This window comes from Camellia sinensis, chromosome 4 (genome assembly GCF_055761805.1).
Source record: "Camellia sinensis isolate YWXY chromosome 4, ASM5576180v1, whole genome shotgun sequence".
Taxonomy (NCBI): Eukaryota; Viridiplantae; Streptophyta; class Magnoliopsida; order Ericales; family Theaceae; genus Camellia; species Camellia sinensis.
Window position 1 is genome coordinate 44949802 of NC_138964.1, and position 12429 is coordinate 44962230.

Here is a 12429-nt window from a genome sequence, read left to right on the forward strand (position 1 = left end):
TGAAGAAGAATGTAGACCCAATTTGTAGAGAGAGAATGGGTACGTAAATGTAGCTGGCGACACTTTGGTTAGCCGAAACACTTGGTTCTCGGCATTGTAGCTGACATGATTAAAAATGTATGTATTTCTCATGATGATTAGTATTGCCGACGAGCTTGAGGACAGAGTTGTAGCACCGAGAGTCGACAAACAAGCAATTTTGTGTCGAAAACATGTATACTTGATTCAATGGAGAGCTGAGGAACTTGAGTGGCGTGTCGAGCAACTGGTGCCAAAACACCTGGGTCCGTCTCATTTATAATGTGACTTTGCCGAGAGATTGGTCGGCAACACTTGGGTCTGCGATTGTGCCAATTTTGTGGTCGGCACCTTTTCTCAACTATGGTACCAAGATATCTATAACCTATATCATGCAAAATATTTAATGAAGTGCACATTTTTATGTAAACAATGGATTCATGAATTACATCAGAGAAAAATAGAAAAATAGAATGAAAAGCTCAAGGAAATATCGTAAGCCATTCATGATATATCTACATATATAAATTGCTACCAAGTAATGTGGCCGAGGAAGTGATGTTGCTAAATGGTAGTGTCATCGTTGGGCTTTGACGTAAGTTGACTCTTCGATGTTGCCGAGTAGGTGTAGTTGTGAGAGTCGAATTTTGAGTGAGCTTATGATCACGATGTTGTTGACGACTCGGCAAGCTTGTTATGGATGAGCAATATCTTCCTGGAATGTAGGGGCTTTTGGATGTACCGAAACTCTTGGTCGGCAATTTCTCTTAGTTTCACGGTGTACCAAAACACTCAACTTGGTTTATCAAAACGAGGAAGTGAAAGCATTGATCTTTGACAACGCAAGAAGAATTTGGCTATTTGCTACAAGCATTGATCTTTGGTCGACAACTCGGCAAGATAAATTCAGCTATTTGCTCGTTCGGTTATTCTCGGCAGTTGAATGACCGTGCATGGCTATTGAGCTTGATGGTGTAGATTGGCTCCATTCTTGAGGACTGTAATTGCCAATCTGTGAGTGAATGGTATTCCCTGTGAAGGATCCGAATAGCCTTGGTGCTCTATTTTTCTTGTCAGATAGCTTCCTAGAAAGAAGATAGTGTCAATGATGCTTTAAAGCATGGTTGCCACCCTTTTGCATTTTAATCATTATTGAATATCAATGGTGGGGCAACTCTAAAATAAGTCTTGTGAGACAATAAATAAAGACCCATGGGTGAGTTCAGTTGAACAATTTGTATTCTATTGCCGAAAAGCTACTTTCATAAAGAAGAAAGTCCAACCCAATTTTAGAGAGAGAAAATCAAGACGCAAAAGTAGACCCATAAAGTCTGTGTGGTGTTAAAACTTTTTCATCAAGAGTCACAGTGAATAAAAATTTCCATAGAGTTTAAATGCAGACACATACGTATATACAATTCAAGAACCCATTTAATCAGAGAACAAATTGATCACCATCACAGTGTTGTTGAATTTTTACTTACAATACCATGTTTGCTATTTCCTTCGTTGACCTCTTTCAGACAATTCCCACAGACGGCACCAATTGTGAGACCAGAAAAATCCTCTCATATGGATTGTAGAGATCCAATGAAGAGATGAGCTTTGCTCTTGTAGATCTACAAAGATGAACATAGTCGGCGCAACCCAATTTGGGTTGCCGGCCGGAAACTGTCTGATGATAAAGTTAGCCCTTGGAATCAGAGAAGGAAGATGAAGAAAATGAAGAGTGTTTCTGTGCTATCTGGCAAAGAGATGAGGCATACCTTTATTCTATGGGATGCCCTCCTTTTATAGATAGGGGTGTGATATTTACTTGATGGACTCCCTTGTTTGGGTTGAGACCATTGTTAATAAGGTAGTATTTTTTTGGCTACCACAAAAGATTATTACGATAATTTGACTGAGAAAGGAGAGAGAGAGAGAGAGAGAGAGAGAGAGAGAGAGATTATTATATCATTTTGAATAAATAATAAAAGAAGATGAGGGGGGTTAGAGGAACATTGAATTGATTTAGCGAAACTACTACTAAATCTAACAAATCATACTAAATAAAGCCAATTAACCATCCAAGAGCTCCAAAACTACCTAGGAGAGCACTCCCCAGAACTTGTTTGATTTGTTCTTAGGGTGGTCATTCGGCTAGACACAAAATGAGCTGGTCGAACAGGAAAGTGACCGGCTGAATTATTCTTCCGATTGAGATTTAGGCTAGTGAAGAAATTCCATAACAGAATCCAAAAAACATTTTCTAAGGGGTGCTTATCCCTTTTACCCCCTCTACTCACAAGAATCACTTAGGTAAGAGGTAGATGGGCCTTAATTCTTATCCATAGCATAACAAATATATACAATATATATTTTGTAGTAAATCAAGAAATTAAATGGATCAAATCAAGAACAAATTCAAGCCGAATAAATGGATAGGAACCTACATCTTCTCGTTGTGAATAAGGGCAAATTAATACCCAAATCCATGCTATTAAGTGAAGAGTGTAGATTAATGCAAATCATTTCTTGATGGAAGCTTTGCTTTTAAAATAAGGGATTCATCAAAGTCATTGAAAACTCCTTATCTATTCATAGAACAAGGATCTTTCCACCCTTTTTCATGTTCATGAATGATTGAGAAGGGAGATTGCAATACCCTTTGACCCAAAATCTCTTGTTTTAATTTAAAAAATAAATAAAAATAAAGATAACACAACTCTTTCAATATCAAATCCTAAGAATCACTCAAACAATCCTATGAAATAACCATTCTACTCATTATCATTGAGCATAGGTTAAAATGCATAGACTGATGCACTTAAGAGATATGATATGTGACGAGGAGTGTGACAATAAGAAGAGCTACTTTGCTTATTGAACTTGTGAATTGATAGCTAATAGCTACCCTCAACCACATCCACAAGGGTTCAAAATACATAAGAACTAGAAATTAGAGCTAAGAAAAGCAAGAAAATAAAGAAAAAGCTATCAACTCAATGGATGGGTGTCTAAATCTACTCCTTTCACATCCATGAGGACTTGTTACATCTTTACAACAATTACATAATGAAAATAAAGCTTGAATTAAAGAAAGAAATGGAGAAAGAAGGTTAAAGGTATGAGAATATCACCTCTTAAAGAGGATGGGTTCTTTTGATTCACAAACTTCCTTTTAATTCCCTCAAGTCACTTTAGATATGTTGTTCAATGTCCAAGGGTCTTAGCCAGAAGCTTAGGATCAAGCTTCAATGGAACTTTAGTGTTCAAAGCCAATTGGTGGTAGGTAGGAGGTGCGATTAAGAGAGAGAGAGAGAGAGAGAGAGAGAGAGAGAGAGAGGTCAAAAGGCTCTTATGAGCTTTGGGAAAAATTTCCAACTCTTTGGAATGAGCTGCCGAGCTCTATTTATAGAGCCTAGGGTGTAAATGTTTAACATATTTGTGGAAAGTATCCTGGATAAGCTGAAATTTTCGAAAATACTCTGTACCTGGAACAATCAGCCGGTTGTTCCCTTTGGTGTTATAACAACCCCAACCTCTGATTAACGTTAATCCGTACTTAATTATGTCTGATGGTAATTTGGGAAGGATTTGGGATTAATTTGCATGTGTATTGCATTATTTTTGTGTTTCTATCTGTTTGCGATAAAATGACGTGTTCATGCCTTTGACCTTAAACTGCGAATTGAAAGCCTTATCGGCGACCGATTCAGAAATTGAGTAGTGCTTTATACTAGTAAGAATATATGTGATTTTATGGTAGGTTTAATTAAAATTTGGTTGGTATGATTAAATTAGATTATATAATACTAAATTACATTAGTTCAAGTTAATTACCTAATTGCCACTTAGTGGGCCACTTTTAAAAGCCTTGTTTGGAACTTATTGTGCATTATTCTATCATCCATTTCTTGACCAAACCGTGGGAGAGAGCTAGAGATAGGAGAAATTTTGGTTTCAACAAAATTCCTTGGAGAATTGGAAGAATTGTAGAGGCTTTGCATATTTGAGCTTCTAGGCTTGGAATTCAAGACCTAAGGTAGGAGAATCATCTTTTTGATTGTGCATTTAAGTTATACCTTGCATGGTCCATGGTAAAATTGAAGATTAAAGTCAAGAATTGGTTGAAAATGTTAAATTGAAGTCCATATCATGCATGCATGTTCATATCTTAGCATTTTGAAGTGTCTTCATGGAAGTTCTTGCATGCAAGCCCATATTCTAGCCTTAGTCCATGAATTCATCATGATTTTGAGCTCAATCTTACATTTGGTCATGTTTTAGAGCATTGGATTTAAAATGAACACTTGTATGTTAAGCTCTTGTTTTGTTCTTGAAGTTCTACTTGAAATTGTGTTTAATTGACTCACGTTTGGGCTTTGATTTTACAAATTGATCTTTGAAACATCTTTTACTATGAGTTTGCAAGTGTTTTCCAGAAAATGGGTCCAAAGGGTTGAGATTTGAGGTGTTGAATGCTTGGTTTGAGTTTGGGAGGCAAATCTGGAAATTCCAAAATTTGGCTTACTCGCTCGAGCGAAGGATTCCACGCTCAAGCGACTATCGTTTGTTCAGAGCTTTGCTCGAGTGAAGGAATAAATTGCAAGTTCTCAGGTTTTGGTGCACGCATACGCACGCTCGAGCGACGAGACCTACGCTCGAGCAAAGAGCTGTGCCTCACGCTCGAGCGAGCATCAAGTGTAAAATTTCAACAACCAGTACTTTTACATTTTTACAGACCGCTCGAGCGAAGGAGTCTACACTCGAGCGACCCCTCTGTTTTGACAAGCTCGCTCGAGCGAAGGAATCCACGCTCGAGCGAGACCCCTGTTTTCAGCAAGTTTTGAAAAATGTTTTCCAAGACATCTTTGCATCCTCATTCCATCCTAGGCATTCCTAGGCCATGTTTAAGACTCTATAGTGAGGATTTAAGGTTAGAAACACACTAAGAACCAACGACATAAGTTTTGTGCAATTAGAATGTGTGTTTCAAGTGTGTGTCCGTTATGTGTTATGTAGGTCACGTGCCGCGTATCGTGTGATCAATCTGCTCCGTCTGTCTGTTTTAAGGCTAACTGTGAGTAATAACTTAGTAAAGTCATATTCAAACTGTATCTACTTTCTGTGTGATAAAACAAGATCTGTTTTTCGAAATGATATGTTCTGTACAATGAATGATTGTTCAATTTCTGATATGTATTCGTGACATCCTTAGCATCATGTGATATCTGTTAGCTGTTACCCGATATCGGAGGTTCCTTTATGGAACTTATTTCTGTCTGCACTCTGTTACCTGTACCGGAGGTCCTGTCACGGGGGCTCAGCTTCTGTTTTGTTGCCCGGATCCGGAGGTTCCTTTATGGAACTGATTAGTCGTAACCTCACGTATATACGTTCTGTTCTGTTCTGTTAATGCTAATGGATGTATCACGTAAACTTAATCATGACTTATGATTTCTGTCTGTATATGATCTGGACAAATGATGAATTTGATACAAATCTGAATTATGATTTCTGAATCTGTACGAACTCATTCATTGAAACCCTTTACTCTATTATTATTCACTGGGCTTTCGCTCACAGTTTATATTATGTATGTAAGTGAGCCGGCACATGACCAGGGCCAGAGTTGACGGCTTTCTGTTTTGTTTTTGCCAGCCAACTGTTGTGCCTCCCGAGGAGGTTCCGAACGAAGCCTAAAGCCATGGCTGTTTTTGTATTCATGCTAGTCTTTGTGTATGCTCTGTAAAGTTAGGTCTTGGGAAGTACATTCTGTAAATACCTTGTAAATATTGTATACCTGGACTTGTATGTTTATGTATATATAAATAAGTTTTGAAATGTTCTGTCCCATGTACGTTATCATAGCTCATTGGACCTTGTCTATTTTGTATTATGGCTTCCGCAGCCCCTTATTATTTGCTAATCTGTTCAGAGGCTTTTGGTAATCCACATATTACTGGCCGGTTACGGTGCTAAACCTACAGGGGCGGGCTTGGGTCGTGACAGAGTGGTATCAGAGCACGTGTTCTACAGCACACACAGGTTCGTATGAGCTTAGGATGTCCTAGTAAGGGTTAAGGGCATTCCATCTGCATGTGTGAGTGTGTGGTAATGTAACTGAATATGAAAATTGAATGTACATTTGAATCAAATGAATTGAAGGAAACGAATAAGATTATGCCTGCGTTTATTATCATTTGATGTCTGTATAGTAAGATGGAGAATGCAAGGGGAAGTGGTGAAAGTCAATCTTCAGAGGCTCGCATGGGCCGAATGGAACAGATGTTAGCAGCATTGACTAAAACCTTGACACAACAACAGAGACAACAACCTTTGCCCCCTCCGCCTCCACCGGCACAAGCCGAGGCAGATAATAATGACATCATCAATCTGACACAGAAATTCATGAAAATGAAACCGCCAACATTCTATGGTGGAATTGAACCTTTGAAAGCTGAGATGTGGTTGCTTGAAATGGAGAAACTGTATGAGGTGTTTCTTTGTTCTGAAACCCAGAAAGTCCTCCTAGCCACCTACACTCTGAAAGATGAAGCCGGCAGGTGGTGGTTACTGATCCGAAGTGGCAATGGAAATATGACATGGGCACAGTTTAATACTATCTTCTACGACAAGTATTTTCCCCAATGTTTCAGGGATCGAAAAGTGTCTGAATTTCAGGAACTCAAACAGGGAAGAATGTCTGTAGCAGAATATGAAGCTAAATTCACTGAATTGGCACAGTTTGCTCCGCATATGGTGGATACCGATTACAAGAAAGCACGAAAGTTTAAAGGTGGATTGGATCTAGACGTGTTTGATTGAGTAGGCGTCCTGAAATTGCCTACTTATGTGGAAGTTCTAGACAGAGCCTTAATGGTAGAGGCCACCCTAGCCGCCATGAAACAAAGTAAAGCCCCAGCAACTACAACAACTGAGTAGAGAGGAAAAAGATCCGGGTTTGGTTTTACAAGAGGCCGGTCCTTTGGCAGTAAGAAGCAAAACGCAGGGACTTCGAACAGCTCGAGTCAGAGTAGTGGGTCTATTCCGGTCGGTTTTGATTGTGGTAAAAGGCACAGGGGTGTGTGCTACCGAGTGTCCGGTGCTTGTTTCTGGTGTGGCCAGCCAGGTCATGTAGTGAAAAGATTACCCGCTCAGGTCTGAGACTACTAGCCGTCTTGCAGCAAGTTTAACGGGATCCGCTTCTGTGGCCAAAACCAATGCCAAAGCCAATACTGGGAAAGAACCTCTGAGACAAGGCCGAGTGTTTGCCTTAGTGCTCGGTGACGTACCGAACACCTATACTGTGGTGTCAGGTACACTCCCTATATGTTCTCAAAATGCATGTGTACTGATAGATTCTAGTTCTACACATTCCTTTGTATTGCATGCTTTTTCTCGAAAATTGACTAGACCACTAGAACTTATGACCTATGTGTTATCTGTGTCTACGCCGTCTGGGGATTCTATGATATGTGCTCATGTTTATCCAGCATGTGATGTTATGATTGGCGATATGATGTTATATGTAGACTTGTTACCCTTGGACATTAATTATTTTGATTGTATTTTGGGGATGGACTGATTGACTAAATATTGTGCTACCATTGACTGTGCAAATAAAACTGTTGTGTTTAGACCACCGGGTATGCCTGAATTTACTTTTATTGGGAATGGGGTAGTTCCTCCCCCATATTTGATTTCGGCTGTGAAAGCTATAAAACTGCTTAGAAAGGGATGTAGGGGTTATCTGTGTTGTATATTGACTATACCATCTGACAGTACTACTGTAGAAACAATCCCTGTTACTTGTGAATTTCCCGATGTGTTTCCGATTGACTTACCTGGGGACTTAGTTGATAGAGAAATTGAATTCACTGTTGAGGTGTTTCCAGGGATACAACCAATTTCCAAGACTCTCTATAGAATGTCTACCTCTGAATTGAAAGAATTGAAAACCCAACTTCAGGAACTGTTAGATAAGAAATTTATCCATCCGAGTACTTCACCTTGGGGTGCTTCAGTTTTGTTTGTCAAAAAGAATGATGGATCTTTAAGATTGTGTATAGACTACCGAGAACTGAACAAAGTGACTATCAAGAATAAATACCCTCTGCCCCGAATATATCAACTTCAGGGTGCCCAAGTGTTTTCAAAAATTGACCTCAGGTCCGGGTATCATCAATTAAAAGTTAGAGTTGATGACATAGAGAAAACTGCATTCCGAACTAAATATGGACATTATAAATTTTTAGTAATACCGTTTGGGATGACCAATGCACCTGCAGCTTTCATGGATCTTATGAATAGGGTGTTTAAATCATATCTGGATGACTTCATTGTTGTATTTATTGATGACATTTTGATTTATTCTAAAGACAGGGAAGAACATGGGAACCATCTGAGAACCACCTTGCAGATTTTGAGAGATAAGAAATTGTATGAAGTGTGAATTCTAGCTTGACAGTGTGGCATTTTTGGGACATGTAATCAACAAGGATGGAGTTTCTGTTGACCCTCTGTCACGACCCAAACCCGCCCCTATAGGTTTAGCATCGTGACCGGCCAGTAATCCTTGGATTACCGAAGGCCTCTGAACAAATTAACAAAATTAAGGGGCTAGCGGAAGGAAATGCATAAATATAACTGTCCAATGAGCTGTGCTGACTAATATGAAATAGAATAATTAAAAATTTCATATACATAACCGGTGGTCAACCATATGTTATACCCACACACATTACAGTATTTTAAGTACATCCAACAACATCAAATCAAGTCTTATACATAAACAGGACCCAAAGGACTGAACATAGGATACTTCGGGAACCTCCACGTGAGGCGCAGTGGTTGGTTGACAACAGACACATAGATTCGAACAAAAGCCTTCGGGCTTGAACTCCAGAATGCTCACCTATATACATATATATAGAAACAGTGAGCTAAAGCCCAGTGAATAACATTAAAGTAAAGGGGTTAGTGAACGAAATCTGAACATATCATAAGCGAAAAATAGATCAGAGCATAGTCATTCTCATATCAGAACATAATAATGGTACATCCCATAGAACACATTACAGAACGTTTTCCGGCTAGAGTAATCGGTTCCGAATACCGATTAAACACATATCACCACAATGAAGTGGCTAACGAGATCTCGTAATTACTTGTATGTCATGGACCCGCATTTTCATGTCGTCCCCCATGACTTAAGACTATCTATGGATGCCATAATAGATTTCAAACTTGGAATGTTCGTTCACATAAACAGATATTATTTCAGAAATCATAGCTTATCACATTTCATTTGGAACATAATTTCATATAAACGTATCTTTACGATAACGTTACTCACAGTGGTTCCAGCAATAGTCAATCAATCTTTGAGTCTTGACCTACAATCACAAAATACATAACACAAGCATGTTTTATTATTACACATTCAAGTGGCCATTAAGGCTTAGCTTTCATTACATTGATTCTTGTTCTTCATTAACACATTGCTCAAAACACACTCTTGAATCCCATGACTTAGTACATTCATTCCTTAGTGTGTTTCTAATCCATAACCTCATTACTATGGCTTAATTAAGGCTTAGGAATGCCTAAGATGCAATGAAGATGCCAAAACATCCCTTGGAACACTTAGGCAAAATTTCTGAAAATGAGGTCCACACTCGAGCGTAGCTTTCCTTGCTCGAGCGGACATGCAAAATGTGAATGGTCGTTCGAGCGCACATTCCTTCCCTCGAGCGATCTGTAAAAGACATGAAACTTCTAGGAGCTTGCAATTCACGCTCGAGCGGACTTTTGGCCGCTCGAGCGAAGTGCACGCACTCAGAGTGGTCGCTCGAGCGTGGATGCAAATTCTGGAATTTCCAGATTGTACCTTCAAGCTCAAAACTCGAATTCCAACCTTCAAAACACATCTCTTGGGCCCCAAAACTTGAGATAACATAGTAAACTTGTAAAACATGAAGAATTTAGGATTATTTCATAAAATCATGGCCCAAGGGTTTGTTAAAAACTCACAATTTCAACTTAAAACATGATGAATGTTTATGAACACAACATGCATGAATTTTTCTTGTATCAAACTTCTCAAAACATGATCAAACACCACAAAAGAACTTGAACTTAATGATTTCCCCAAATGGAGATGAATTTCAAACATGCAAGAGAGGCTTCATGGAAATCATGCTCAATTTGTAAGAAAATGTATATGCATGCATGAATTGCCACTCAAATCTTCCTTCTAAGCTCAATACACACCCTTAAATACATAATCTTCATGTTGATAACTTAGATTCATAATTTAGGGGTTGAATTCATACCTATAGTCTTGAGTTAATCTAGCTCTAGCTTAGTTTTGATGAATCTAAGCCAAGGTCTTCAATTCTCCTTCAATTCCTTCATCTCTCTCTCTCTAGAATTGCTCACACTCTCTCTCTCTAAAAGAAACCTCAGATTTTTCCACTCAAGGGAGATGAAACAAAATGAGTTCAAATGAGCTTATTAGGCTCATATAAGCTTATGGTGTTAAAACACATTAATTAGAACATAAGGCTTGCCAAACGTGACTTAACGAATCAGACTGAATCAATTTTTAATAAAATTTGCCATAAGGTTCTAAAAATTCCAAATAACATATCGGTGTAGTCAATTTCAATTTCAGATGCCGATAATTTACATATTAAAGTGGAATTCCAAACAGATATTTCTACAAATAACAGATAGTAAGCCAAATATCATGCAAATCACATAATAAACCATAATTTATTTTATTTACTTAATTAACATCCTTAAGTATCGATTAGTGGCTAATTGTGGATCAGGGTTATTACACCCTCAGAAAATTGAAGCTGTTGTGGATTGGCCTAGACTGACAAATGTGACAGAAGTCCGAAGTTTTCTAGGACTTGCAAGTTACTACCGGAGGTTTGTGAAAGACTTTTCCAAGCTTGCCATTCCATTGACTCAATTAACTCAGAAAAATGTGCCATTTGACTGGAATGAACAAAGAGAGGCAGCTTTCCAAGAGTTGAAAACCAGGTTAGTGACTGCACCAATCTTAACCTTGCCTAATGGTACTGATGGGTTTTAAGTGTACAGTGATGCTTCCTATAAAGGCTTGGGGTGTGTACTAATGCAAAACGGAAGGGTGATTGCCTATGCTTCTAGACAACTTCGATCTCATGAAAAGAATTACCCAACACATGATCTTGAATTAGCGGCTGTGGTGTTTGCTTTGAAAATATGGCGTCACTATTTGTATGGGGTAACTTACGAGGTGTATACAGACCATAAAAGTTTGAAATATTTCTTCACCCAAAAGGAATTGAACATGAGACAGAGACGATGGTTAGAACTAATCAAGGATTATGATTTGTAAATCTTGTATCATCCAGGAAAGGCTAATACGGTAGCAGATGCCTTGAGCTGAAAATCCAGTGCGAATTTTTCATGTTTGCTATCCAACCGAAAAGAATTGTTGACTGACCTAGAACAAGATGGGCTATTAACTGCTATTGCCGCTCAACCTACCATTCTTGACGAGATCAAACAGAAACAGTGCGAGGATGAACACTTGAAAAAGATCACGGAGGAATTTGATTCAAAGCCGAGGCCAGGATTTGTGTTTGAGAATGATGTGCTGAAATTTCAGAACCGTCTTTGTGTGCCCGATTGTTATGATTTGAGGAAACATGTTATGACCGAAGCTCATAGTAGTAAATTAGCTATGCATCCAGGGAACACGAAGATGTATCATAATTTGAAACAGAATTTTTGGTGGCCTAGAATGAAACAGAGTATTGCAGACTTTGTGGCTAGATGTCTACAGTGCCAACAGGTTAAAGCTGAACATCAACGACCCGCTGGTTTGCTACAACCACTCCCAATACCGGAATGGAAATGGGAACACATTACCATGGACTTCATTGTGGGATTGCCTCGTTCTTCTCGAGGTATGGACTCTATCTGGGTTATAGTTGACCGTTTAACTAAGTCTGCCCATTTTCTGCCTGTCAAAACTATTTATAACACTGATAAATTGGCCAATATCTATATAACTGAAATTGTGAGATTGCATGGAGTGCTAGTATCTATTGTGTCTGACAGGGACTCAAAGTTTGTATCGAGATTTGGCAGAGTTTGCAACAGGCTTTGGGGACTGAATTGAGACTGAGCAGTGCCTTTCACCCACAGACAGATGACCAAATTGAATGAACGAACCAAACTCTGGAGGATATGCTCAGAATGTGTGTGTTAGACTTTCAAGGGAATTGGGAGACCTACTTGCCATTAGCTGCATTTGTGTACAACAACAGTTACCATTCAAGCATTGGAATGGCTCCTTACGAAGCTTTGTATGGAAGAAAATGTCGTTCTCTGATATGTTGGGCTGAAGTAGGTGATAGACCT